This window comes from Pongo abelii, chromosome 10, assembly GCF_028885655.2.
Source record: "Pongo abelii isolate AG06213 chromosome 10, NHGRI_mPonAbe1-v2.0_pri, whole genome shotgun sequence".
Classification (NCBI taxonomy): Eukaryota; Metazoa; Chordata; class Mammalia; order Primates; family Hominidae; genus Pongo; species Pongo abelii.
The window spans coordinates 16,459,116-16,485,452 of record NC_071995.2 but is presented as its reverse complement, the minus strand read 5'-3'; the positions used below and the strand labels follow the sequence as shown (position 1 = coordinate 16,485,452).

Sequence of the window (26,337 nt, the reverse complement as noted above, 5' to 3'; positions counted from 1 at the left end):
CAGAGGTGTATTATTTCCCCCCAAAATTACATTTAAAAGCTTCTAGCTATGATCATTTCAGCTGCTTCTTCCTCCCTTTCTAATTATTCTTGCTATTTCTGTTACTGATATCAACCATACCAATCACTGGAAAGGAGAATACTTGGGCAAAAATTTCTTTTAAAAGAAAAATTGTTGGAGAGAAATATGTACACAAATTTATATTGAATATTTAATAAAATACATATGGAACTGTCCTTTGTATGTGAAGGTGAGTTTTGTTTGTTGTAGTGGTGTCAGATCTGGTTTGATTCATTTCAGCGTTTTCCAGTGTTCTTTCTTGTGATACGCCTATATGAGACAGGAATTTTGCTAAATCATTAGCAGGCCCATTGGCTTAATGTAACCCAATCTAGTTTCTTGATCTAATAGTCCTGGAATATACAACTTTATCTAATAGAAAATAATTTTGTTTCAGTTAATGAAATTTATCTGTCAATAAATAAATATTAAATAAGTGCCTATTAAGTGCTAGTACTAAATAATGAGTATACTCTAATTGACAAGATAGACAACATTCTTATCCTTGTGGACTGCGTGATGTTAGACGCCTAAATGAAAAGAAGCATAAAAACTTAACAGAAGCATCAGGTTCTAGGTAAGGGCTCAAAAATCTGGAAAATAAAGGATAATCTTTTTGGCTTTTCTCCCCCTCTTTCCTTAATATAGATTCACATTTTTTCCGATTCAAATGTAATGATATTCACATTTTGTATTGTTTTTCTACATATACTGGTACTGTGGATTTATAAAATAAGTCTATTTCCAAATTACATGTATTTTACAATGATTCCACAAAGGAACATTGGCTGTTTATGAGCTTTGGGGAAAGTTACAGTATACCAGTACTCCCTTTGAAAGATTTTAAACTATTAAGGTCAATTTAAGATCAGACCAGACAAGTGTGGTTTGTGTCATTTTTATATACAGTATTCAGTATTTTTTCCTGCAAACTTTTGGGAGTGAAGAAGCCATTATTCATAAAATGAATTCATATTTAACACCTTAGGCTGATTGTAAAGTGTTAAGCCATAGAGATGGGGAAAATTCTATTGTCTTGAATTTTGAATGTGGGTAACTTTGAGACTGCCATATGAATTGCCACGTTGCAAAACTGTTTTTGCATTTCCCTTGCAAGCAAGGAAAATGTGGACTCCTCCTTCTTTAGTGGAGCCAAGCGCATTCTAACACACCTCTCAAATTACACACCGCTGAAATGATACTCACAATGGGTTTGGCTCATGTGTTTCTAGTTAGCTACTATGAATGAAAGATTCATAACTATCTGTTTCAAAAAACTTCCTTATTTGCACTGCAGGGAGCTTAATTGTTTGGTAGCAGGGTCAAGAATTGCTTTTAAATACTAAGTCAGTATGCATGGATTGGGCCATTATACACTGAACTAAAAAAAAGATTTCTGTGCACAAAGAAGGCTTTAGATAAATATTTGTCAAATCATTGATTACTTTGTTGGCTGTGGAAGAAGAAAAGTCCCTGAGTTTTCCCACCCTCTTGGTAATTTGGACCAAATATTTTGGTCACTATTTTATATATATATATATATATAAAATATATATATAGATTTAATATATATAAATATATATAATTAATATATATTAATATATATTAAATATATATATAAATATCTATTAAATATATATTTATATATATAAAAATTATATATATATAAAACAAACCTGTAAACTTTCCCTTACCTTGCCTATTGAGCATTGTAGAATACAGGATCACAGGAAGGAAGAAGTCATTCACACTTACTAGACAGATGGTTGGCGTCCCTGTGGCAACCTTGTGATCTAATAATTTTCCAAGTTCTGTCTACCTAACTGAAGAGTAATAGCTGTTTACTGTTTGCTTAAATAACACTAGGCCTGTATGCAAGTTGGAGGGGGGGTGGGGTGAAGGAGGGGGGTAGATATATAAATTCATTTCTGCAGTTTTACCAAATCTGTAAAAGAGGTGTAGCATACAGGCACCTCTTTTCCAAAAGAAAAAATTCATTAGTTCCTCATTTTGGTTATTCCTTCTTATTCGTGGCTCAGGCAAACCATTACCAGAGAATCTTTTTTTTTTAAATTGATGACACTATAAAAATTAGTTATTTTTGAAGAATTTTTTTCAAAGGTAGTATTTGAATATATTGGTAAAAGATGGTGGAATCATTTTCCTGCTTTTCTGCAGTAAATTAGTTTGTACACTTCTGGTGACAGTTGCTCAACTATCCAAAGAAGATGAGACTGTTAAAGAAATTTTAACAAATATTTATGAATGCATGAAATTGATTATGTTTATTAAAGTCACAAAAGATTTCTAGCCTTTATTATAAATTTTACAAATTGCTACTGCAAAAATGAGAGAGAATTATAGTTACCAATGTGAATTACTTTTGTTTGGTCAGACATTGACTTCCCTGATTGCCACCTTGTCACTCTGTTTAGTAGACACAGATAGGAACTTCTTTCTTCTTCCTATGATATGCATTTGATTCCTGTCATATGCTGTCAGAATAATGTTGTCCTGAGATTATTTGCTGGAATGATAAAACTGATGCAGACTATGTCAGCTAGACTTGTTAATATCACATTATTCTTTCTAATAAGTACTTGTACTTAGAACACTTACTTGCTTCTACTGCATCATGTCTTTCTTTTTATCCCCAATGCTTTTTTTTTTTCTTAAATCTCTCTCCATTGTCTCTTGAAGGGGCTAATAAACCCAGTTCTAAAATATTTCATGTATCTATCTCCCTTTAACACATAATTTGGTCCCATGCATATGTTTAATACCAGGGTATCCCCATTCATTTCCTTCTTCTTCTGAGGATGATTGAAATTTTGTGGCTTCATGATTGCCTTCTAATTTTCAACTTGACTTAAACCAGAGTATAGTAAGAGAATCATTAATAATCACAATTAATAACATTAGAATGTAATTTTAATAATTCAGGCGTCTATTGCAAAATGTATTATGGAGTCAGTTTAAAATGTGATTCTTCTCTCTCATATGTACCTATGTCCAAGTGTGTATATAGTAAGCTCTTGGAGTTCAGGTGTATCTTGGTGAGGTATTCTGCATATATGGAACATAGTCTCTTAACATCCTTTTGCTACTGCCTTATTTCTGTCTTGTTTCCACGTAAGATTCTTGAAGAGAAGCTTAATGTCTATGGTTTCCTCTTCACCTCTCTTACATCAGCGAGCCCACTGTGGTCTGACGCTGAGCTTATGTCTGTAGGTCATCTGCCATCTTCTAAAAGCTAAACCAAAAGGAAAATGTTTAGTTTTTACTTGATTTTGCTGTAGCATTTACCTGTAAACTCTTTGAGAACATAAACTGTGTCTCATTCACTATGAATTTTTACCATTTAGGGTTTCTGGTACTTTGTAGACCTGTCTATTTGCTGAATGAATGTATGTTTGTAATGATTTTTGCCTTCTTTTAAATAAACAGAATATTCTCTTCCTTTGGCTCCTGTGGTGGTGCTGTTCTTTCTTGGTTAACGTCTACCTCTGCTTTGTTGCCCATCTACACTTAGATGTTATTCAGAAGCTCTGCTACTTGGGATGGAATAGGTATCCGAAATTCTTCCGAAGTGAAACTCTCAAGTAAGTTCTAGCACCATCTGTTGGCAGCAGTGAGAGCCAATGCTTTTTTTTTTTTTTTTTTTTTTTTTGTGCCTCAGTTCATGGTTTTGTGTATTCTCAGAACATTCACAAGTTGAAAAGTTTCTGGATTTTCCGGAATTATTTTCTTAGCCCTCATCTCATTTCATGTTACAGCGTAAGTTTCATTCTCTTTCTAGGGAACCTCAATGTTTCGTTTAGAACAGTTACTCTCAGTTCTTCAGCTGATGCCTCTCTTGGGAGCTCTAAGTCTATTTATGACTGAACCTGAATATCACACGGGCCCCTCAGACTTCACATTTCCCAAAATTAATTTCTTGCTTTTACTCTGGCCCCCTCGTCTCTTTCTGTCTCTCTACTTGGAGTGACTTTTATCCAAATGACAACCTTAGAAATCTGAATTTTTTCTGGACTCTTTTTGTTACGAATCTTTCTGCCCCACCTTTATGTGATCGGTCATCAAATCTTTTTGATTCTTATTTGCAAATGGCTGATAGAGCACTCTCCTCTTCCGTCTCTCACTGCTAATCATGTTAACTACCTTGCTTAAAATTCTTCAGTGGTTCCCCATATGCTCATTAGGGTGGTACAAATGAAGAGACTCTGTGAAGGAGTCCCTTTCCAGCCAGATTTTTTTTGCTCTTCTACTCCACACATGCCATAATAATTGCAATTCCCCGGACACACATAGCTTCACTCTTCCATAAATTTGCATATACTGTTCCCTCTGCCTGGAGTTTCCTCTTTGTCAACCTCATCATATGGCAAACTACTTATTTTAGATTCAGTCTAAAGATCACTTTCCTAGAAAAAAACTTGTCGTCGATTCTTTTTGCCCAAGTTATAGAATCTCATACTTACTTTAAAGTAGTTGCTATGTTGCTTATGGGTTATTTTACTTGTGTTTCTTTCTAACCAGTCTGTGAGCACTTGGAAGTAAGGAATGTGTCCGAATAGTCTTTTGTCTCTTGTCCCTTAGCACAATGATGGGTGCACAGTATGTACTCAGTTTTTGTTTTAATATTTGTTCAATGAATGAATGGTTAAAATGGTTTTTGGTGCTAGTGAGATTCCAGTCCCTGATCTACATATAAACAAACTATGATAGAAAAACTGAGCATAATTCATTCATTCACTATTTGACCATTTAACCTGCTTTCTTTCCTAGCACATCTGAAGGTAAAATTGTGAGACAGATGCAGTTTGTTTACAATACCATTCAAATTTTCCGTCTCTTATAGTTTGCACTTTGTGTTTAGATAAAGCTTAGTCTTATATTCAGTGGCTTAATGCCTGGAGTTCAAAAGGAAAGTTATGATCAGATGACACTTGAGTTTTGTGTTTTCTTTGTCACTTGGGTGACTTCCAGCCATGTTTTCTCTAATTCATTTCTAAAGCTTTAAAAAAAAGAGGAAGAAAGAATGAACGAAATATGGGATAACTTCTTTATGATAATCTCATTTGAGTTCATTGTGTAATTTAATCATTACGCAAAATAGTTTTTCCCCTTTCTTTTTTTTTTTTTTATTTTGAGACAGAGTCTCGCTCTGACCCCCAGGCTGGAGTGCAGTGGCGCAATCTCGGCTCACTGCAAGCTCCGCCTCCCGGGTTCACGCCATTCTCCTGCCTCAGCCTCCTGAGTAGCTGGGACTACAGGCACCCGCCACCACGCCCAGCTAATTTTTGTATTTTTAGTAGAGACGGGGTTTCACCACGTTAGCCAGGATGGTCTCGATCTCCTGACCTCGTGATCCGCCCACCTCGGCCTCCCAAAGTGCTGGGATTACAGGCGTGAGCCACCGCGCCCGGCCTTCCCCTTTCTTTTGTATTGAAATTAGCTCTCAATACTGCCACAAAGAATTCTTTGTAATGAGTTAGCCACAAAAATAGTTCAGTTCTAGGGAGAATTTATTTTCTTTTTCTTTTCTTTTTTTTTTTAAGAGACAGTCTTGTTCTGTCACCCAGGCTGGAGTGCAGTGCAATCCTAGGGAGAATTTCTAGCCCATTAGAAGAACACATCCATGACCCTCCCTTCTCCTTTACCTGCCATATGCAACTGACTGCCAAATTCTGCTGCTTTCACATTAAAGTTAACCCTCGCCTTTGCCCCTTCTGTTCAGTTTTTCACTGTTTCAAGGCTATATGACCGTTTTCTTAAACTATTCCCTCCTGAATGTCTCTGTATCTGCCTCTGTCCTACTTCAATTCATGTTAATTACTACTTTCAGATCAGTCTTGCTAAAGCTGAATTCAGATGATGTCAGTCCATTGCTTTAAAAACTGCTAACAAAGGTTTCCTTTTCAGGCTTTTCACAACCTGGTGAGTTTCTTTAATTTTAGCCTCACTACCGCCTTTCCTATAAATTACTCATTAGCCAAAGTGAGGTACTATACACTTTCATCTGTATACTTCAGTTTTCCCAGTCTGTGCTTCAGTGTCCCTCTTGTCTGTACTTGGAATAACTTTTTAATTTATCTCTATATACAAATCGAATCCATCAGTTAAGGTCTACTTTATCTGCCATTGTAGAATAATCTACCTTCTTTGGTACCTCCCCCACTTAATATTTTTTTCCTCAGGATCGCTTAGGCACTTATTTTCTTTTGTGAACTGTAATTTATATACATGTGTGTTACCTGATACCAGGTATCAAGCTTCTCTAAGGTAGGCTCTATATCTGATTTTTACTTTTGGACAGGCCTCAAAGCCTGGAGTGGTGCTTTTGTGTGATAGAAGCTCAATGTGTATTGGTTAAATGATGAAATAAATGAATTTTTGTCTTGCATTTTTCATGAGATTTGTGCCAGTAACATCCCAACTCTCAATATGAAAAGGAAAAAAATACTGACCACAGTTTTTACTGAGCCTAAATTGAAATATTCTGAAAAAGCTTAATCATGGTGACAATCAGAATGTACTCTGTTATTTAGGATAAACCCTTCTGGCAAACATGCCTGTTTTTCAAGTTCCCATTCTTTGAAATGTGGGCTATGATTATGTTCTTTAACATCTCACAGATTTAATAAGTAAACCATTGTTTTAAAGTATTATAACTTTTTCCACAAAGAAACTGAGCTCTTAGAATAAAAAGCCAACAAAGATGATATTTTTCAGTCTCACTCTTTTCTGTCCTTTCCCCTCATTAGAGCACAATTTTCAAGATTTTTGTATTATGAGTAAGACAGTGAGATCTTTTTGATATTTCATGAACTAAACCCAAAAGGGCCTAGAAAACCACGCTTTAGCACATTGTTTTTACCAAATCCTACTGTAATTATAAATATTTTTAATAGTATGAATAATGTTATTTTTTCCCTTCCTTTCTTCTTTTTTTTTTTTTTTTTTTTTGAGACAGGGTCTCGCTCTGTCATGCAGGCTGGAGTGCAGTGGTGTGATCATAGCTCACTGCAGCCTCGAGCTCCTGGGCTCAAGTGATCCTTAAGTCATGGGTGGGTGGATCACTTGAGTCCAGGAGTTTGAGGCCAATGTGGGAAACATGATGAAACCCTATCTCTACAAAAAATACAGAAATTAGCCATGGTGGCATGTGCCTGTAGTCCCGGCTACTTGGGAGGCTGATATGAGAGGATTACTTGAGCCTGGGAGTTTGAGGCTGCAGTGAGCCAAGATTATGCCAGTACACTGCAGCATGGGTGAAAGAGCGAGACCCTAGTCTCAAAAAAGAAAAAAAAAACCCAGTTAAAAAAAACATGAAAATTACAAATAATTGTGACACTGGAACACAATTTTGGGTATTATTCAACTGCTAAGAATAAAATCAGCATAACTGCAGAATACATCTGAGAAATAATAAAACGTGACTTTGGTCAGAAAGTTCAGGAAATTTTTGTACTGTGTCCAATTTATTTTGCTCTGTGATCAGATTCTCATGAATGCTAGTGTTAGACAAAAGACTGAAAATAGAGTTACTATATAGAGATGTTCATTGTTTGGGGAGAAATTCAATAGAGTCTTGAATATTCTCTTGATGTGCAGAATAATTATGTAGAGATTATTTTAAATCATAAATACATCTTATATCTTAACATCTTAAATGTTTTGCTTTCCAGATATACTTAAGATATTTCCATGAAAATGTTTTATCTTAATATTTGCCAACAAGAGCATCTTATATTTGTGTAATTTTTCTGAAGTTGAGTAATAACTGTAATGCTAATTTGCTTATTTTTCATAAAACTCTGAGTGATTTTCTTTAATATATCCTTGAAAATGCATTTTTCATTTATTTTTTCTTATTCTTGTTGTATGTATATATCAAGTGTGGCATTTATTTTGAGAGTCTTGATAAAATTGGCAAAAGTAGAATTACAATTTTGTGTTAATAATGAAAGAATGACATATAATATTTGCCTGATTGTATCTCTTATTTTTTGTGTGCTTTTGGTTAAGCATATGTCGATTTATTTTGCCAATATTATTCTATAGACAGAGAACTCCTGTTTTTTTTCTTTCAGGTTAGTTCATGTGATCCTGGTTAATGGAACATAAAGTGAGATTTTATGGGTGACAGGGAGAGAGATTTGGCTTGACTTGGGGGCATATGGGAAAAGAATGGGGCTGTCTCTTCACAAAGATTTAAATATCTGATAAGAACTGTTTGCCAGTGCAATTATGAATAAGTGTATTTGTGCCTAATTTTTATTTTTTAAAAGCTCAGGTGATTATAATTTCATCTGTAAAATGTTGAAAGTGTAGTCTGATTAAAATAATATATAAGAAATGGTTTTGTTTCTTTTTGAATCAAAAGGTGTGTAAACCTGGAGAGTCTGCAGAGTGCCAGACCTCTGCTTTTGTCTTTTCTTAGTACTGTATCATGTTTTCCCTGATATTAGTCTTAAGATGACTTCATATATGTCAATATTGTTTAATGTTAGCCATCCACCTATTTGGGATAGGAAAAAAAGTTTTTCCCTGTGTAGATGCATGTGGATTGCCGAATCCCTACTATGTTGGAGGGAGATTATTTTGCTTGAGAGTAATATTGAAAAAACTCCTATTTTCTCCCTTCAAAAAAACTGGCTTCTGAAAATTCTGTGACTTAATGTGTCAAGAACCCAACTCCTAACGTGATGTTCTCATTAATTAATATTTAGTAAATACTACACACCCAACTTAGGGTAATTTGTTGGGAAATGTATCTCACTACCTCTGCTCTTAAAATTCTTTTTTTTTTTTTTTTTTTGAGACGGAGTCTTGCTCTGTCACCCAGGCTAGAGTGCAGTGGCATAATCTCAGCTCACTGCAACCTCTGCCTCTTGGTTTCAAGTGACTCTCCTGCCTCAGCCTCTCGAGTAGCTGGGATTACAGGTGCCCACCACCACGCCCGGCTAATTTTTGTATTTTTAGTAGAGAAAGAGTTTCACCATATCGGCCAGGCTGGTCTTGAACTCCTGACCTCATGATCTACCCACCTTGGCCTCCCACAGTGCTGGGATTACAAACGTGAGCCACCGTGCCCAGCCTTAAAATTCTTAAATCTCATTTCCCTCCTTTTATTATTATTCAGTAGTTAACTGTATAAGCCAGAACAGTTTTTTAAAAATTGGATATCTCCCAGATTTCTTCCAGCTCTAATATTCTGTAAGTCTTTGGTTTTTACTTAGGTTAATTCTTAACTGCAATGGAAGAAAAGCATAATTCCATTTTCTAAGGTAATACTTAACATTTCTTTACATTATTCTAAATTGAATGGAAAACTTTATTTGTAAAATAACAACCAAAAATATCTATTTTATTCTCTGGGGAAAGACAATTTTGTAATATATTTTTCCACTTAAAATGTTTTTGCTTTGCAAAATCCCGTTGGGAAAACAGATTTCCAGACAGTTTAAAACTGACAAATGAGTATTTTGACAGGTATTCCTGGAAGGAGAGCTGTTGCCACCAACCATTTCAATTTCCTTATTCTAACAACCATGTTTAGCAGAGAAGAAGACATATCTCAGTTTGAAACAAATATTTAGTGTTGAGAGAGGTGGGTGAATATAAACCTTTTTTAATGTATTGGAAAAATAGGGCATTTAGTTCACTGTTTTGGAAAATAGAGTAACAATGAGGGTAATAAAGTACTTCTTTATGGCCTAAGACTGACCTGATACTGTTAACTTCCTGTGTTCCATTTAGTAGGGTGTTCCTAGAGGAGAGTTTCATTTTATGCCACTGTGTCATTTAACGGCTTTGTTCTGTGTGCAGCCTGTTGTGGCTTTAGAATAGAAAGCTTCAAGATAAAACATTTCATAGCAGAAACATTTTTCTGCATAAAATTCCACTGGTGAACAGTAGTTACTAGACCTTAGTAGAACGAGTCCGCTTCTGTAGAAATAATTTGTGAAACTGGTAGGGATGAACTCTGTGGTTCTGTCCATATTTCATTTACCTTCCAATTTGTAAACTTCTTATTAACATTGATATATTTTGAACAATATTCTTTAGATTTCCTTCACCATACAGTCATTTTTTGAGTAGAATATTAGAAGTAGTCATGCAATCTCTTGTTCTTAGGTGCTATTTGCCAGGCCCACACACATTGTCAGTTGCTGTCATTGTTTGTCTCCATCATCATTATCACCACCACCATCATCATTGCCATCATATATATATATATTTAAACATCAGAGATTGCTATTTGACTGGCTTGTGGAATTTGTGAAAAGCATAAATCTGAGAATCTTAAAATGTGAGACCTGCTGTTTAAAGATAGAGCAAATGTAGTTATGGATACTTATAGTATTTAGACTAATTCCTTTTGGTAGTAATGACTGAGTGATTTTGGCTTATTTCAAAGAATCGAGTTAGACATATGTTTGAATGACCCCATAGAGTCTTACTTTATATACTTAAGCCTGGATGAAAATCAATTTCATTTAGCTTTAACTCGGATAAGGGTCTCATGGTCATTATTATATTCTTTTTTTCTTAAAACTTTCCTTTTTTTTTTTTTTTTTTTGGAGACAGAGTTTCGCTCTTGTTGCCCAGGCTGGAGTGCAATGGCACGATCTCTGCTCACTGAAACCTCTGCCTCCCAGGTTCAGGCAATTCTCCTGCCTCAGCCTCCCAAGCAGCTGGGATTACAGGTGCTCCCCACCATGTCCAGCTAATATTTTGTATTTTTTTTTTTTTTTTTTGAGATGGAGTCTCGCTGTGTCACCAGGCTGGAGTGCAGTGTCGCAATCTCGGCTCAGCTCATTGCAACCTTTGCCTCCCGGGTTCAAGTGATTCTCCTGCCTTAGCCTCCCAAGTAGCTGGGACTACAGGTACCCACCACCAGGCCCAGCTATTTTTTATTTGTATTTTTTTTGTATTTTTTAGTAGAGATGGGGTTTCACCATGTTGGCAAGGATGGTCTGAAACTCCTGACCTCAGGTGATCCACCCGCCTCGGCCTCCCAAAGTGCTGGGATTACAGGTGTGAGCCACTGCACCAGGCCAAAACTTCCTTTCTTTTTTTCTTTTTTTTAAACACTGAAACAAACTACTGAAGAGTATTTTTTTCCTCTGTTAAAACTTTTAGGCTGGGTGCAGGTGGCTCACGCCTATCATCCCAGCACTTTGGGAGGCCGAGGAAGGCGGATCATCAGGTCAGGAGTTTGAGACCAGCCTGACCAACATGGTGAAACCCCGTCTCTACTAAAAATACAAAAACATTAGCTGGCTGTGGTGGCAGGCGCCTGTAATCCCAGCTACTCAGGAGGCTGAGGCAGGAGAATTGCTTGAACCCGGGAGGCAGAGTTTGCAGTGAGCGGAGATTGTGCCACTGTACTCCAGCCTGGGTGACAGAGCAAGACTCCGTCTCAAAAAAAAAAACAAAAAAACACTTTTCTCCAAATGTAGATATGTGTCAAAAACCAAAATACTGTTGCCTTTTACAAGACTTTTGTAATTCCTTTAAGTCCCTGTAGACATTTTGAAAATCACTTCTTTGTAACACTAATTTACTACAGTTTACTTTTCTGAAGAAATCTTTCTCCAGTTTCTGTTGGCCATTTTTTATTTAGTTCTTCTGTAGCCCCAATAATTTAAGTATCTCATTTTGTTTTAATAATTACAATTTTTTTTTCTCATTGAAAGCTACTGAAGGGTACAGTTTCTTGATCCTTTGTTCTCTCTTTTTGGATGCATCTGTTGTTGTTTTTTTCCTGTATTTATTTATTTTTGCGCTCAGCAACGGACTATTTTTCAAACTCTTTAACATCTGATTGCTGTAAGATCTGTTGGAGTAGCATGTAAAAGTCACCAGTTGATATGGGTAGAAATACAAGTATGGAATTGTGCACCTATGCCCCTTGGTAGTATTTATACAGGAGACTTTTACTTGTAGTCTACAGTTTATTATATTCAAATAACTTATAAAGTGAAGGAATCATTACTAGGCATTATTCTTTGGGATAAAGGCTTGTTTTGTTTCATTTAGGTACTTTTTTCAGGTTCTTTTGTTAAAGTCTGTCTGATGTGAGTTTCGATTTGCAAACTGAAAAAGCTTTAAAATGCTGAAAATTGGTTCTACTCCTTTTTCTTTGGATTTCTCTGGGAATTCTAAGTTGGCTATGACCTCATAACTTCAATGGCTTCTAAGGTCAATTATAACCTGATAGATATCATTAAACAAGGATTAATCTCAGTTTATAGAAAAATTCTGACTTTCAATATAAAATAATTCAATGGAAAATGATTAATGGTCTTCTGTTTTTGGAGAGTGATATTGTACTTGACATTGATAATGTTTAGTTATAATGGTTGTAGATACTACTTGTTTTTTATTGAATTACTTGTATTAGATCTTCATTCCCCAGAAGGTATGAGACCTGATGTTCTTACCTCAAGATGAGAGCTTAAAGGAAGAAGAGGTCAAGGTTTTACTTAAATTGTCTTAGCTGAACCTTTCCCTTTCCCTAAGATCTAGCACCTCAGAATTGCTGACGTCAGACATAGTTATTGACTGAAAAGAGTTAAATTGGTAAAGTATAATTTCTGGCTTCAGAGGTTCAGTTATTACTTTATCTGGTTGAAGTTTCATCAAGCCCTGAAAATAAGATCTTTAGGCTGTATAGTCATAGATTTAGAGAGAGAAAAGTTCTTCAAAGGCCTGTTGGTTTTACAGTTTACAGGATTCATTTTATGAATAGTACTCCATTGTGTGTAAGTACCACATTTGTCCCTTTTTGTTTTGGTTGCCTGTTCTTGTGAGGTATTGAAATTTTCATCTAGATCAATGTCCTGGAGAGTTTCCCCAATGTTTTCTTGTAGTAGTTTCATAGTTTGAGGTCTTGGATTGAAGTCTTTAATCTATTTAGCTTTGATTTTTGGATGTGGCAAGAGATAGGGGTCTAGTTTCCTTCTTCTGGATGTGGATATCCAGTTTCCCCAACACTATTTATTGAAGAGTCTGTCTTTTCCCCAGTGTATGTTCTTGGCACCTTTGTTGAAAATGAGTCGACTGTAGATGTGTGGATTTGTTTCTGGGTTCTCTATTCTGTTCTATTGGTCTATGTGTCTATTTTTATTCCAGTTCCATGCCTTTTTGGTTACTATAGCTCTATAGTATAATTTGAAATCAGGTAATGTGATTCTTCCAGTTTTGTTCTTTTTGATTAGGATAGCTTTGGGTATACTGGGTCTTTTGTGGGTCCATATAAATTTTAGGATTGTTTTTTCTATTTCTGTGAAGAATGTCATGGGTATTTTGACAGGGATTTCATTGAATCTGTAGATTGCTTTGGGAAGTATGGAAATTTTAACAATATTGATTCTTTCAATCCATGAACATAGAATATTTTCCATTTTTTGGTGTCTTCTTCAATTGCTTTCATCAGTGTTTTATAGTTTTCATGATAGAGATTCTTCACTTCTTTGGTTAATTCCTAGGTATTTAATTTTATGTGTGGCTGTTGTAAATGGGATTACTTTTTTTTTTTCTTTTTCAGATTGTTGTCTGTTGGCATATAGAAATGCTACTGATTTTTGTAATTTGATTATATATACTGCAACTTTAATGAATTTATTAATAGTTTTGATGTGGTGTCTTTAGGTTTTTCCAAATATAAGATCATATCATCTGCAGACAAGTATAATTTGGGTTTTTCTTTTCCAATTTGGATGCCCTTTCTTTCTTTCTCTTGTCTGATTGCTCTAGCTAGGAGTACTACGTTGAATAATAATGGTGAAAGTGGGCATACTTCTTGTGTGCCAGATCTTAGAGGAAAGGCTTTCTTGTTTTCCCCATTCAATATGATACTAGTTGTGGGACTGTCATATATGGCTTTTATTATGTTAAGGTATGTTCTTTCTGTTCCCAGCTTTTTGAGGGTTTTTATCATGAAGGGATGTTAAATTTAATCAAATGCATTTTCGGCATCAATTGATATGATACTAGTTGTGGGACTGTCATATATGGCTTTTATTATGTTAAGGTATGTTCTTTCTGTTCCCAGCTTTTTGAGGGTTTTTATCATGAAGGGATGTTAAATTTAATCAAATGCATTTTTGGCATCAATTGATATGATTATATGGTTTTTGTCCTTCATTTTGTTGATAGGATGTATCACATTGATGGATTTGTTTATGTTGAACCATTCTTGTATTGGTGGGATTTATCCCACCTGGTTATGATGAATGATCTTTTAAAGGTATTGTTGAATTTGGTTTGCTGGTATTTTTTTGAGGATTTGTGCATCAATATTTATTGGAGATATTGGCTCATAGTTTCCCTTTTTGGTATGTCTTTGGTTCTGTTATCAGGGTAATACTGGGCTTATAGAATGAGTTTGGAAGTATTCCCCTCTCCTCTACGTTTTCAGAATAGTTTGAGTAGGATTCATATTAATTCTTCTTTAAATGTTTGTAGAATTTAGCAGTGAAGCCATTGGGTCTTGGGCTTTTATTCTACTGGAAGATTTTTTATTACACCTTCAATTTTATTACTTATTTTTGGTCTGTTCAGGTTAGTTCAATCTTAGTAGGTTGTGTGTGTCTAGGAATTTGTCCATTTCTTCTAGATTTTCCAGTTTATTGGCATATAGTTGCTCATAGTAGCCACTAATGATCCTTTGAATTTCTGTGGTATCAGCTGTAATGTCTACTTTTTCATCTCTGATTTTATTTACTTAGATGTTTCTTTCTTTCTTTCTTAGTATGGCTAAAGGTTCATCAACTTTGTTCAGAAAACCAACTTCTAGTTTCATTGATTTTTTTTTGTATTTTCTTCTTTTTAATTTCTCTTATTTCTGCTCTGATCTTTATCGTTTCCTTTTTTCTATGAATTTTGGGTTTGGTTTGCTCTTGCTTTTCTAGTTCTTTAAGATGCATTGTTGGGTTATTTGAAGTTTTTCTTCTTTTTTGATGTAGGCACTTATAGCTGTAAACTTTCCTGTTAGTACTGCTTTTGCTGTTTTACATAGGTTTTGGTATGTTGTGTTTCCATTATCATTTGTTTCAAGAAATTCTTCAATTTCCTTCTTAGTTTCTTCATTTACCCAGTGGTCATTCGTGAGCGTATTGTTTAATTTCCTTGTACTAGTATATTTTCCAAAATTTCTCTTGTTATTGATTTCTAGTTTTATTCCTTTGTGGTCAGGGAAGATGCTTGATACTATTTCAAGTTTTCTGAATGTTTAAAGACTTGTTTTGTGACCTAACATATGGTCTATCTGTAACCATAATTTTATAATGAAAACACAATTGGAATTCCGTTTTTCCTACTGAAGTTTAAGAGACTGAAGACTTTTTAGTATATAAAGGTTTAATTTGTCAATGCTAGTATCTTTCTTAATGGATGAATATTAAATACAGTAGATGGTCATTATAATTTTTTTATTGCATAAAATTAGTTGTGTTGAATCAGATTAAAATTATGGAAGTATAGCTAATTGTTGCCTTCAAAGCATAATATACATTTATTTGGCAAGAAACTATTCAGCTTCCCAATTGAATTAATAGATGTTCCTTTTAAAATTAGTCAGTTAATCAAAACATGTTTTTTGAGGCATTTTTAGTGTATTATAGCACTCTGTTGGCAATTGTGAAATCCAAAAGAAAACGTAGGGGATATAACAATACCATATATGACATATTAACACATAAGCTAATTTTGATAATATGGTTTATATAAGAAGTCTTGGAGAAGGGAGAAAGTTTAATTCCCCTGCATCTTTTAATTAAAAAATTTTAAAAAAAGATCTGTAGAAGAATCCAGAATCCAGGCTGGAGTGCATTGAATAGTACAGTGAACATATATGCTTCCTCCCCATTCACTGATTATTAGCATTTTACAGTATTTGAATTTGTTCTTCCCTGCCCCCATGTATACATGTATGTATATTTCCCTGCCTCCAACCATTTGTTAGTAGGCTGCAGACATTAAGGCACTTCATCACTGATTATATATCTCCTAAGAACAAGGACATTCTCCTACATAACCACTATATCACTTTCATACTAAAAAAATTTAGCACTCGTTGAATATTATCATCAGCTATACAGTCTATTTTCAAATTTCTGCAATCATATGAAAATTGCCTTCATAGCTCTTTTGTTTGTTTAAGCTAGGATCTAATCAAGGCCAATGTGTTGCGTTTAGTTATCTTGTCTCTGACAGGCCTTCTTTAATCTGTACCAGTGCTGTACAGTATGGTAGCCACTAGCCACATGTGAAATTGAAATTGATTAAACTTTAATTCAGTTCCTTACATACCAGCAACATTTCAAGTGCTCAGTGGTCATATGTGGCTAATGGATACTCTGTTGAACAGCACGACCATGGAAAGTTCTATTGGACAGATCTGGAACGTACCCACCTCTTTTTGTCTTTGTGAAATTGATTTTTTGGAGTTCAGGCCAGTTGTCTTGTTGAATGTTCTGCGTTATAGATTTGTCTTGTTTATTCATGATTAGATTCAGGTTGTGGCAGATTGTGTCTTTCAAAACTAGCTGCACTAAGATACTTGGCCTATCTCACATCCTTTTTTAAAAATGTGGCTGACATTCCTGCAGCTGAGAGGTGGGGTCTTTGCTCTCCTTGGATGTGGGCAAGGGCATGTGACTGACAGGTGACCAGTGGAGTAAGGTAGAAGTCATGCTATGTGACTTAAGACTGGCTCGCTCTTTCCTGGTATGCTGGCACTGGGAACTTAGTCATCACACTATGAGGAAGCCTATGCGGTGTGAAGATGTTACACAACTCCAGCTAAGGTCTCAAGCCGACAGTGAATAGGCCTTCAGATGATTCCATCCGCTGGCTTTTGAGTCTTCCAGTTAAGTAGGCATGAGGAGCAGATAGCTGTTCCAGCTGAGGTCTGTCAGAATTCTTGATGCAAAGAGACTGTGAGAGCTAGTATCTTACGCTATTGTTCTTCTAAGCTGCTAAGTTTTGACGAATTTATTACAGAGCAGTAAATAACTAATGCACAGGTTAAACAGTATGACAAGAGTACTACCTAAATGATGGTCTGCATTTCCTGTTGCATCACATTAGGGGGCATGTAATGTCAGTGTGACTTGTTACTGATGAGGCTTGATCACTTAAGTGGTGGCCACTTCATCTTTTTTTTTTTCCTTTTTCTTTTTTTTTTTTTCAGACGGAGTCTCGCTCTGTTGCCAGGCTGGAGTGCAGTGGCGCGATCTCGACTCACTGCAACCTCTGGCTCCTGGGTTCAAGCGATTCTCCTGCCTCAGCCTCCTGAGCAACTGGGATTACAGGCATGCGCCACCACACCCAGCTAATTTTTGTATTTTTTAGTAGAGATGAGGTTTCACCGTGTTGGCCAGGATGGTCTCAATCTCCTGAGTGTGATCTGCCCACCTCAGCCTCCCAAAGTGCTGGGATTCCAGGTGTGAGCCACTGTGCCTGGCCCATCTCTTCATCTTAAATAAATACCTTTACCTCTTTGTTATTAATATACAATCTGAAGGAAAGTTTAATTTTGGATAGAATCAGCTCCCACCAAGTTTCTTGTCAAGAACATTTCACTCTACACCATTGTTTTGAGGGTATTTAAAATGGAAACAATTTTAGAAATCATTTTATTCAGTTTCTTCATTTTGTAGCTTGATTTAATAAATATTATTAGGTTTCTATTACAGTTACTAGGGACATAAAATTTATGAGATATGATCATTATCCACTTGGAGCTTATGGATGAAAACTAACATGAATGGCATTTGAAGGGTGTAGATTGGGTAATACTTAATTTGTATTTCAAGATGATTCAACTGAAAGGTGTTTATTTTCCAAAAGACTAAAATGATGTTATTATGATGATTGTAGACTCTAGTCTCCCAAGGCTGGTCAATGCTGTTTTCTGAATTATTTTCTTATCATACAGAATTAAAAGAAAACACATTTTAAGTGCACTCTTATGTTAGAAGTTCTGTTAGCCTTGTAGTTTAGGGGTTTGAATGTATCTTTTTCTGAAGATAGAAATATATGTGTTTTAAAATATAGATCTGTCATGTTCCAAATTTCTTCCTACGTAAATAAGAAATAGTGAGCTAAATGAATGTCTGTGAAGTGAAGGCTGTCAGGATACTGTTGTATGATTTTTGAAAAAATGTAAGGTACAATGTATTAACAAAGTATGCTAGTATCTAATATATTGTCCTAAATAGTTGTTGATTAGGTAAATTCTATATAGATGAACCATGCTTTTTAATACTGGTTGCATGCTTATGAAAAAAGTGGATCAAAGGTAACTATATAGAGCCTTTAAAGTTTTTCTGCCAATATGAAACCACAGTTTTCTTATTGTGTTTGTTTATTCGGTTCTGGGATATAATAATAATTAAGAAATACATTTTTCATTTGTTTTTGGTTTGATACTGGCAAGTTTACTTATATTTTTCTGTCCCAAATTCTATTTGAATTTCTTGATAGAACATATAATTTAAGACAAAGAAGAAATATGTCCATTTATTTCATTGTTATCTCTTTCTGGTAAAACCCTGTTGTCTAGACTACTTTGCTAATATGGTCAAACTCATGATGTTTAATTTCTTTGTAGGCTCTACAGTTTCACCTGTTACTTGCTTCTAGACTGAACATTTAGCAACATTTTTTCCTAAGTAACTGGCTACAGGAAAAACTCCATAAATGATTGAATAAATCAATCAACAGTTTAGTAAATTAAGTCAGACTACAACTGTTGCCAAGTAAAATGGTGTTATATCTTTATACAGAGGGAAGATGTGATTAGAGCTGCTTCAGAATTGTAGGAAGATATAAGAGTAATCCTATCTAGGTGGGGAAGGAGCAATCAAAATACAAATCAGTTCTGGAAAGTGTACAATTCTGAGAGGCATGTTGTGATAGGAAGCTCTGTATGTTTAACTCTGGGAGGGTGAGATAAAGGTAAAAGAATATAGAATTATTTAAGAAATGGAGCAAAACTACAGAGTAAAGAGTTAATGTACGGACAGGAAGGAATCACTGGGGGAAGACTTTTGAACGGCGGCAGACAGGAAGGGACGAGGGTGGAGAGAAAGCTAAATTTTGGAGTGGAGGTGTGGGTTTGGGTACTTAGGATAAAGAGACCAGTTTAAGGATTTGCCAAGGAGGGAACCCATAGAAAGAGACCACTGCTTCAGGGGGTTCCAAGATGAATACTTTCTTTTTTTGGATACATTTAGTGCTTTACATTTGCTTTTTGTGCTAAATCCTTTACTAAGTTTATCATTTCATGCAATACCTGCAACAACCCAGTGACAACATCTTTATTTTACATATGAAAGAAACAGGCTCAGAGAGATTGCTCAAAAATCAGTGGTCCTTCTAAGATGTCAGAAGCTCATCTTGGTGGGAAAGGGGAAAGCCAGAAGTTTCAGGAGTTCAGCTTACTTTGCCCCTTTTCTCCTCCAACAACAGTATCTCAGTTTTAATCTGTTGAATATATAGGTTTTGCATGTAAGATTTCATGTCAAGAAAAAAGCAAAGGCTGGGTGCAGCAGCTCGTGTCTGTAATCTCAAGATGAATACTTTCAAGTGTCAAGGAGAACTTGATTTTCCAACAACTTGAAAACAGAAGGAACTGGCTGATAGACTTTGCAGAAGCTCTGAAAGTGTGCCTCTGGGTGAGTGATGTCATCTATACTTACCTTTGATAGATGTAATCTGTATTCAGCTTCTCTCCTGACATCTCTAACCACTAGGATCAAGCTGACCTGACCACTGGACAGCATTCTGGGTATGTGCACATCAGGCCAAGGTGGTATCTTGATTTGCAGTCGCAAGGTTTAGGCTTCGGAGGGGAAGCAGCACTGCTTCCCTTTCTACCTTGGAGAGGTGGAGTAGAAAGTAACTGGGTGGCAGAAATGCCCAGGGAGCTTAATGATTGTACTGGCCTTATCATATCACAGCATCACAGTACACATTGCTCAGCCAGTCCACATTCCTGTCTCTAACACTGGGGGGAAAAAGAGAGCTAATATTGTTGTTCTAGTTTTGTAAGCTAATATGGTAGAGACTTTTTTGTTGGTTTCTTTCACAAATTTCATTCACATTTTTAGTGAAATCTTGTGGACTATTTACTTGGAACACCTGAAGTTGAGTGTTCAAAGAAGGAAAAATAATTTCCAGTTATGGAAAAAGGGTTTGAGAGTTCTCTGGATCTCTTTATCTCTGGTGGCATATATGACTGTTGCTCTGTTTGGACAGGGTCTAAGGATGAATAGCTATTCACTTATTCCTCACTTGCTTTCAAGCCATGCCAACTACTAAATCCTGAGATCAGCTACTAAATAAAACAGGAATATGTTATTATCTGACTCATCCTTCTTGTTTTTCCCCCTGTATTTCAAATTTAAAATGGTGTCGTGTGAAGAGATTCAAGATTTCCATTCCTGCTTTTCCCTTTCCTGCCAAGCTCATGACCCCTGCCAGCTCCATCTTTTCCTTCCTCTGCTTACAGTTTTGGTTTGAGTTCTGGATTCTTGGAGTTTATAGAACAAGACTCATTTAAACTCTTTTTTTTCCCCCAAATGGAACAAGTGTCTTAATTGAGGTCAGGCCAACACTTAGTATGAAGAATCTTCTCCTCACCTTCCCTGGGACAGAGAATTCATGCCAAGGAGAATGTTGTGAAACTGTGAACCCAAAGAATGTCCATTGGGATAAAGCTGATGCCCAGTTGGAGGCACAACACAGTGACTGTTTTGCCAGGCTCTGTTGTTCTGTTTGGTCCCAAGCCAGATGGTGGCCTGGTGGGTGAACCATTGGCTCTGGCCTTTCTTTCACCTCCTCAGGTATAAGATGAAATGCCCAGCTGTCCCTTTCCTTGCATGAGTGACCCTGTGGAAACAGTAATTGCCCTCATTGTTACTTAATGTTTACATGATTTTGTTTAAATTTGGTTTTTAAAAAATATGGTTTATTGGTAGTATGAAAGCATCAAATTAATAAAATTCAGGAGTGGAATTTATTTAACACCATACTCGAGTTTAAACAGATCTTCTGGAGTGAGCATGAGAGAGGAAGTGGGCAGATTTGAATGAGATTGAACTGGTATAGTTCATGTATTATATATCATTATTTTGATCACTAGAAATACTTTTGAGATGTGCTTGCATTAGAGTTTTTATTACGTGTTATCTTTTAGCCGCTTTGTAACATCCATAAGATGGAAATGAGCATCCAAGGTCTCCCTCAAATGGAAATATATCCACTGAATCTGATGCGACTTATGCTTTTGTACCTGGATTGTACTATAATATTAGTTATGCCTTATCTATATAATGGTAAAAGCAATAGCATTTACGGGTCTTAGGATTTTCCAGTCTCAACTGTAGTAGGAGCTATTTGAAGCTATCAAGAAGGAATTCTGAAAAAGAAACAAAGGCCTTGCCATTCTACAGAGCTTCATCAACATCTTCCATTTTCATACCAGCTTTGATTTCTGTGATTATGATGCATTACTAGTAGCATTCTTACAATTTTACTTAATTTTTGCTTTATTAAAAAATCTTTTTAAAAGTAACAAGAAACATCTAGGAATTTTCTTGATAATGTTTCGGAGACACATAAATGTTTCTAAACAAAGCAAAATTACTTTGGCATGTTGCAGGGGACAGGGGTGATAGGAGTGATGCATGTCTTCCTGCTGTGGCCCTGTCCAGGGTCTCTTGTTCAGCCCTGGATTTGCAGCTCAAAGAGCTATCCTAATTTCTGAAGGATCTAGTTGCTGCCTGAGTCACATTTCTTTAAGCCACAGAGCTATAAATAAATGATGGTTATCCCACAATTGCCCCTTTTACCATAATGTAACTGAAATGATGCAACTAATATTGTTGATGTTGTTAGGAAAGTAATGGTTCTTGCCTTGCCTTTCTCACAGGATTTTATAATAATGCAATGAGATAGTGGATTCAAAGGTATTTTTAAGGTGTTACATGATTGATAAATATAAAGAGGCATTACAATTATTACTGTTATTACAATTAATTTTCCTACTACTATTTTTATCGTGACCAACATCATCATTATTAACATCTTCACTGTCAGGGTATAACTTCCCAGGCCTATCTCCTCTACCTCCTGAGCAGGAAAGAGAAGGGAAATCATACCCATTGGTTATTACAATTATAAAGACTTTTTTTCCTCAGGTAATCTGGGGGCTCAATATAATGTTTCTGACTCTGGGCCCCTGAATTTCTTTTAATTCCATTGCTGGGAATATTTCACTCCTGCTAAAAGGCTCAACCTAGGCTAGAGGGGCCAGCTCTTTAGGGGAATTTTATTTTATTTTTTTTGTTTTTTTTTTTTTTTGAGATGGAGTCTGTCTCTGTCGCCCAGGCTAGGGTGCAGTGGCGCAATCTCGGCTCACTGCAAGCTCCGCCTCCCGGGTTCACGCCATTCTCCTGCCTCAGCCTCCTGAGTAGCTGGGACTACAGGCACCTGCCACCACGCCCGGCTAATTTTTGTATTTTTAGTAGAGACGGGGTTTCACCACGTTAGCCAGGATGGTCTTGATCTCCTGACCTCGTGATCCGCCCACCAGTGCTGGGATTACAGGCATGAGCCACCGCGCCTGGCCTAGGGGAATTTTAATAGCTCTAATTAGGAGCTGCTTACTTGATATCAAGTACCATTGCTAATGATTCTGTATTAACTTTGTGTCCCAGTCTGATAACTGGCCTTCTGTCTTGGTTGTGTGATGAAATTCTCAACTATACCTCAAATCCAGTCACTGATTTCCTGTATTGGCACTTTGCCTTGGCCTTAGAAACCTGCCCAGAATCTCTTAATCCTCCTTGATTTTCTACACTTTTCTGGCTCCCCACCTCCCCCACACCCATGCCTACACACATGCCAGATTTAACTCCTGCTTGAGTCTCAGTGTATTTTCTCATGTAAGGGAGACTTCATCAGAAGTCTAGTTAACGTCTAACATGTTGTCTGAGCTATGGTGTAAGTAGAATATGGTAAGAAGGATACTAAGGAGGAGGGAAAGTATAGAGGAGGGATGGAGGAGAGAGTGAAATGGCATGAACATAGCATAAAAGTACAAGGGACAGGTATATTCTTTCATTCACTAGGTTGTGACCTTTGTAAAGGCAAAAAATCTTACTCCCCCCCCCTTTTTTTTTTACTGCTATGTCCCTAGTGTCTGAAACTGCCCAGTATTGAATCTATCCATTAAATATTTGTTGAATAAGTGTTTGTGGAGGCAACTAATTGACCAGTTTGTCTGGAGGACACTTGACTGTGAGCTTTTTAGGACCGGGATCATTGTAGCCTTGTTTATTGCTATAGTGCCATATAGTTTTGCCAAAATGAATGAATAAATGTTGGAATCAGTGGAGTTGAGGCTAGAAGGCAGAAATTGATAATGTGGATTCTTTTTTTTTGTTGAGATAGAGTCTCACTCTGTCGCCCAGGCTGGAGTGCAGTGGCGTGATCTCAGCTCACTGCAGCCTTCATCTCCCAGGTTCAAGTGATTCTCCTGCCTCAGCCTTGCTAGTAGCTGGGATTACAGGCACACACCACTACGCGTGGCTAATTTTTATATTTTTAGTAGAGACAGAGTTTCACTATGTTGGCCTGGCTGGTCTCGAACTCCTGACCTCAAGTGATCTGCCTGCCTCGTCCTCCCAAAGAGCTGGGATTTACAGGCATGTGCCACCATGCCCGGCGATAATGTGGATTCTTGAATGCTGAACTAAGGATTTGGTCCTTATTGTGACAAGGAGAGAAACAGTGTCCTTCTGATCTTAACATTTACTTTTACTGTCTAACGTACTAAGAGTTTTGTTCTTGCAGTGTACCGTAATTTGAGCTGAAGGGTTCAGAAAGAAAATCCTTTTGATACTAAAAAAAGAAGGGATATTTTTACACAAGATGCTTCTTTTTGAGTTAATATAAATCCAGAATCTTAATTGGTAGATATGTTTCTAAAACATGGTCTTAAAAAATTGCTTATATGGATAGTCAACATGTTTACACACAACAATGCTGTAAGTATGTTTCTATTCAGTATCATATGAATAATAGCTATGGTTTCTAGTACTCAACAAAGGGATGAAAAGCATCCACTGTTTTCATTCTCACTGGTCTACTTTGGCATCCTGTGGTTGGTGTTGAGCAATTATTCACTGCTTGAGGCTCCTTGAATCTGGGAACCAGAGTGAATATTTCCAGGTGACAGATTCATCTCTTCATCTACCTGTACTTCTGGACTCTAGCATTGTCCATATTAGACCATAAAGATGTATACTTTTCAAACACTATTATTCTGGGAAAATGAAACCTATCTAGAGTACAACCCAAATGCTCAAATTGAGTGGGGGGAGTTTATCTTGATAGACACATGTAAAGGAATTTCTTTTTTAGGTTTTTATCTTCATTGAGTGATTGGGCTGCTTATGGGATCAAAGCACCTTGGATTGCAATAAACATTGTTTCATATAAATAGGAGAATTTTTTGTGTGTGTGCATGTGCATGTATGTCTGCCATAGGATGGAGTGTAAAGCCAAGCTTGCTTGTCAGGGACAATTGCTTTGTTAGCTATGAACTAAAACTGGAGTTGGAATTAAGGCAGGGCCATGGCAAACACTCACTGAGTACTGGAGTGGCAGGTGTATCCTCTACAGGGTAGGAGATCATTGTCACTCTTGGCTCCCCGTTTTCTTCTTATCTTCATCCAAGCACCCGGCAGGCTTAGAAAGATAGAGTCCAATTCTGGAGACAGTTGTCCTCAGCAGGGAGAAACAGAGGAAAGTTATCTGAAATCTTAGACAAAAGGAACAAAAGGCAGTGGGCTTTTAGGTTTCTGAAGTGTAACTATTCTACAGACGGAGATTCGTTTTTCTTAGATGAATTACTATAGTCTACTAGATTTTGTTTACATAAGGAACTGATTTATTTTGGGCTTACTGGTGTGTGGAAGCACAACTAATATTCCCTAACTAATGTTAGAAAACAGAAAACAAAGAAGAAAATATCTATAATCTCAACATATAATCACTTAATTTTATATTTGATTTTAATGAGCAATGCAATATGAAGATATTATGAACAATATGGTATATGTTGTTTTGATTAGGTTAATTTTTCTTCCTACCACTACCACTATCATAATTGTTATTGTCATCATCAAGTATTTATTGAGTCCCTGCTTTGAATGAGGCATAGTCGCAGCAAGAGTGAAGAAGAAAAACAAAAGGAATGTGTTTTCTTGTAAGGAGATTATTTTCTATTTTGGACTGAACATATATCTTGGAAACAAATTATAATAAATGATTTATTCATTAGGCAAATGATTATTGAGCTCTATTATGTGCAGGCCCTTTGCTCAGCATTTGAGAAATAATGTTGAACAAGACATTCCTGCCCTTGAGTATACTGGCCAGGGTAAGTGATAGACAAGCAAATAAGAATTTCAATAAATTATAATGCATGAATTGTCAATGAAATACCACAGACAGCAAGTGCTATAAAAGGATATTATATTAAAAGATATATTGAAAAACCTATTGGACAGTGTTGGAAACCAGAATAAAATTTTTTTTAATTGCTCGTTTCTTATATTGGCCCTTAGTGAGAGCCTAAGGCATAATCTTAAATAGTCAGGTAATCAATACATTTTATGACCAATTAAGGTGATATAGTTCAACATTTAGCTCTTCCAGAAGAACACTAGGATGGATCTTGACAAAAGTAGTTAAAAGGGCCTTAAGTTCTCTCTAGCATCAGTTGTCTCAGTATTTGCTTTTGCTGGAGTTTAATGTTAACATTTGACAAGTACATAAAGTGCTGATGTTCTATGGTATGGAAGGAAGAGAATACTATACATTTTATATTCTGGATTAGCAAGTGTCAAAGTTAGCATTCCATTATGAAAATTAGGAAACCAGATAGGCTTTTTTTGGTGAGAAGAGGGGCTAGGCAATGGATGTTTTTGCCCTTTCAGGAGGATATGTGAATAAAAGAGAAAAAGCTTAGATCTGTTATACATTGGATATTTTGTCTTTACCTGACATAAAACTTGTTGCAGAATAGAATTTTCTATCTAGAGTTATTCCATTTTAAACTAACTGGGCATATTTTCTTTTCTTTATATCATATGAAAGGAATGAAAGCTTCGTGCTTATACTTTATTTGAGTTGTTCAGATCCAGAGTGAAAAATACCAAGGGAGCTGTGGAATTTCTCTCCCTG

General features: G+C 36.2%; 1 protein-coding gene across 9 annotated transcripts in view; it reads left to right on the top strand.

Moving 5' to 3' along the window:
• EPS8 (EGFR pathway substrate 8, signaling adaptor) overlaps nucleotides 1-26,337 on the top strand; it is a 267,467-nt gene that overhangs the window by 108,371 nt on the left and 132,759 nt on the right. For 2 of the 9 annotated variants that reach the window (XM_054526580.2, XM_054526581.2), the window contains exon 2: nucleotides 19,582-19,757. The gene's annotated coding sequence lies outside the window, so the exon portion shown is untranslated. 9 annotated transcript variants of the gene reach the window in all.